The sequence below is a fragment of the Galeopterus variegatus genome, unplaced genomic scaffold, assembly GCF_000696425.1.
Source record: "Galeopterus variegatus unplaced genomic scaffold, G_variegatus-3.0.2 Scaffold4761, whole genome shotgun sequence".
Taxonomy (NCBI): domain Eukaryota; kingdom Metazoa; phylum Chordata; class Mammalia; order Dermoptera; family Cynocephalidae; genus Galeopterus; species Galeopterus variegatus.
In genome coordinates, this window is record NW_007730872.1 from 123,479 (window position 1) to 128,079 (window position 4,601).

Genomic DNA, 4,601 nt, shown 5'->3' on the forward strand with positions numbered 1-4,601 from the left:
ACAAAACAAGTCCACAATAATGAAGGAAATTTAGAAAATTCAAAAATGTATGGAAATTAAACAACATTCTCCTAAATAAACAATGGGTAAAATGAAAAATCCCAGGGAAATTACATAGTACTTTGAGATAAAGATCAAAGTGCAACATATCAAAGTTTGCAGGATGCAGGGCTCATGCAGTGCTTACAGGAAAATTTAGACATGTAAATACCTATAATAACAATAAGAAAAGCTCAAATAGGTAATGTAAACTTCTACCTTAAGAAAATAGAAAAAGAAGAACAAGCTAAACCAAATGCACATATAAGTAGGAAAAACAAAGATTCTAACAAAAAAATATGAAATAGGAAATTAAAAATCAACAGAGAAAATCAACAAAACCAAAAGCTGATTCTTTAAAATGATCAATAAAAACTTGCAAACCCTTATCTAGACTGACCAAGAAAAAAAGAGAGAAGATTGAAATTACTAAAATCAGAAATAAAGCAAGGGCATTCTTATATAGTCATTATGGTTTTTTGTAATGGTAAAATTTAGTTTCTCTTTCTTGTTTGTATTTTTGTTCTACCAGTGGATTTTGTTCTTTCTTGTGTATTTGTGGTAGTGATGATCTTTTTTTGATTCCAAATGCAAGACTTCCTTGAGGATTTCTTGTAGGGCTGGTTGTGTGGTGGTAAACTCCCATGTTTTTCTTTGTCTGGAAAATACACTATTTTCCCCTCATTTCTGAAGGATTGCCTTGCTGAGTATAGTATTCTTGGCTGGCAGATTTTTTCTTTTAGTATTTTGAATATATCATCCCATTTTCTTCCAGCCTGTAGAGTTTCTGTTGAGAAGTCTGCTGTTAGTCTGATGGTAGCTCCCTTATAGGTGACTTGATGCTTTTCTCTTGCTTCTTTTAAGATTCTCTCTTTGTCTTTGAGCTTTGCCAATTTGACTATAATGTGTCTTGTAGAAGATCTTTTTGGGTTCAATCTTTTTGGGGAGTTTTGAGCCTCCTGGATCTGAAGATCCTTGTCTCTCCCTATACCTGGGAAGTTTTCTCTTATTATTTCATTGAATAGGTTCTCCATGCTTTTTCTTTTCTCCTCCCCTTTTTGAACACCCATGATAAAAATGTTTGTGCACTTAAGATTGTCTGCTAGCTCTCTTAGATTTTCTTCATTTTTTAAAATTATTTTTTCTTTTTTTTTCCTCCTGAGTTATTTCAAAAAGATTATCTTCAAGATCAGAAACTCTGTTTGTTCTAGCATGCTTCTTAAGCTATTACTTGTGTTTTTTATTTCATTGAGGGAATTAGTTCTGTGAGTTCTGCTACATTCTTTTTTAAAGAATTAATCTCTTTGTAAATTTCCTCCTTCATATCCTGGATTTTTTCCTCATTTCATTATGTTGTCTAACTGAGTCTTCTTGTATCTCAGTGAGTTTCCATAAGATTGTTGCTTGGAATTCCTTTACAGTCACTTCAAAGGTTTCCTGCTCTATAGGGTCTGGTATTTGAGAATTACTGTATTTTTTTGGAGGTGTCATTTTTTGTTGTTGTTGTTTTGTTTTGTTTTGTTTTCATGTTTCTAGTATCTCTGCATTGATGTCTGGTCATCTGGATACAGCAGTTGCTTCTTCTATTAGTCTGGAGTGAGCTTTGAGGAAAGAGATGTCCTTGTCTTTTTCTGGTCTCCATTGGTGACTCTCCTTGTGTCAATGCAGTTGAGTGTCTGCTGAGCTGCCTGCATGGTGGCTGTGGCTACTACTGTGACATTGAGACACTTTTGCAGCAGCCATGACTGTGGCAGTGGCTGCATTAGACCACTCACGCTGAAGTTGTGTTTTTGGCATGCTCTCTTGCCTGCTTCCAGGTAGGGGATGATGCCCTCAGCTCCTGCCTAGGACACCAGGTGTGCTCTCTTTACCTGCTTCCTGGTGGAGGGATCTTCCCTTGCTTCTGCCTACAATCCCATGTATACTCTGCCTCTTGCCTTCTTTTGGGCAGAAGGGGCTGCTCTTGGCTTCTGTCCAGGACTTTAGGTGTGCTCTCCTTACCGGCTGCCCTTGGATCCTGCCTAGGACCCCACCCATGCTCTCCTTGCCTGCTTCTAGATGGAGAGTGACTTTGATTATTCTAGATTCCACATATAAGTGAGATCATGTGGCATTTGTCTTTCTGTGTCTGGAATATTTCACTTAATGTAATGTCCTCCAGATTCATCCATGTTGTTGAAAATGGCTGGATCTCCTTTTGTAGGATTGAATAACATTTCATTGTGTATATATACCACATTTTCTTTATTAATTTATCCTTTTAGATCATTTTCATATCTTGGCTATTGTGAATAATGTTTCAATGAATGTGGGAGTATAGAAATCTCTTTGAGATACTTATTTCATTTTTGTTGAATATAAAACCAAGAGTGGCATTGCTGGGACATATGGTAGTAACATTTTTAATTTTTTGGAGAACCTCCATACTGTTTCCCATAATGGGTGTACAGTGTACAGGTGTTTCTTTTCTCCATATCCTCACCAACACTTATTATCTCTTGTCTTTTTTCTAACAGGTGTGAGCTGATATCTTCTTGTGGATTCACCAGTCTATCCACCACACTGAGATACCATAGCTACAGGCATAGATGAGTCCTGTCCTCCCACATCAATATTACAAAGAGATCCCTAGGAGGTCATGTTGAAAAACCAAAAAAAAAAGGAAGAAAAGGAAAAATTCTAACATATCCATCACCTCATATGGTTACTATTTTCAATTTTTGTGTGTTTGGTGAGAATACGTAAGACCTACCCTCCTAGCAAATTTCATGTATACCATAAAGTATTATTACTCTATGTTACATATTCACTTTACTGTATTCTAGGTCTCTAGTAACTTTGTCCCCCTTGACCAACATCTCCCCATTTCCTTCTTGTCCCAGCCCTGGCAAGCACTGTTCTACTCTCTACTTCTATGACTTTGATTATTATATTTATTTTTTCATTGATTTATTTTTCTTTCTTTTTTAAAATTTATTTTTGGCCACAAAACAAGTCCACAATAATGAAGGAAATTTAGAAAATTCAAAAATGTATGGAAATTAAACAACATTCTCCTAAATAAACAATGGGTAAAATGAAAAATCCCAGGGAAATTACATAGTACTTTGAGATAAGTATAAGTTCCTTATATATTTTCAACATTAATCTTTTATCAGATATGTGGTGTGGATTGGGAGAAAAATATTTTCTTACAATCCAGGCCAGCCTATGGCTCACTCGGTAGAGTGCGGTGCTGATAACACCAAGGCCACGGGTTCGGATCCTATATAGGCCGGTTGGCTCACTGGCTGAGTGTGGTGCTGATAATCCATAGGTTGCCCCTCCACTCTGCTGATTGTTTTCTTTGCTGTGCAGAGCTTTTTAGTTTGAAGCAGTCCCATTTGTCTATTTTGCCTTTCTTGCCTGTGCTTTTTGTGTCATATACTAAAAATCTTTGCCCAGACCAGTGTCAAAAAGATTTTTTTCCAGCATTTTCTTCTAATAGTTTTATAATTAAAATTTCAGGTCTTACATTTAAGTCTTTAAGTCATTTTGAGTTGATTTTTTTATATGGTGTAAGATAGTATCCAGTTTCTTTCTTCTAAAAGTGAATATCCAGTTTTCCAACACCATTTATTGAGGAGACTGTCCTTTCCCCATTGTGTGTGCTTGGCACTCTTGTTGAAGATCAACTGGCCATAGATGTGTGGACTTATTTTGGAGTTCTCTGTTACATTTTTCTATATATCTTTTATTATGCCAGTGCCATACCATTTTAACTACTGTAGCTTTATAATATATTTTGAAGTAAGGAAGTGTGACACCTCCGGTTTGTTCTTCTTGCTAAAGATTGCTTTGGTTATTTGTTCTGTGTGTGTGTCTCTGGTTCCAAATAATTTTAGCATTGTTTTTATTTTATTTCTATAAAGAATGCCATTGGATTTTGATAGGGATTTCATTGAGTCTGTAAGTCACTTTGGGTAGTATTGACATTTTAACAATATTTTTTCTTCCAATCCATGAACACAGGATATCTTTTGATTTATACATGTTGTCTTTAATTTTCCTCATCAGTGTTTTATAATTTTCATCGTACAAATCTTTCGTTACTTTGGTTAGGTTTTTTTCTTAAGTATTTTATTCTTTTTGACATTATTGTGAATGGAATTGTTTTCTTAACTTCTTTTTCAGATAGTTTGCTGTTTCTGTAGAAACATGACTGATTTTTTATGCCAATTTCGTGTCCTGCAACTTTACTAAGTTCATTTATTAGTTCTAACAGTTTTTTGTGGAGTCTTTGAGGTTTTCTACATATATGATTATGCTACTGCAAACAAAGATGATTATACTTCTTCCTTTCTGATTTGGATGATTTCTATTTCTTTCTTTATTTTTATTATTTATTTGTTTATTTATTTGGTCTAATTATTCTGGCTCAGATTTTCAGTACTATGTTGAAAAGAAGTAGTGAGAGTGGGCATGCTTGGATCTTAGAGAAAAAGCTGTCAGTTTTCCTCACAGATTATAATGTTAGCTGTGGGCTTTTTATATATGGCCTTTATTATGTTGAGGTAATTTTC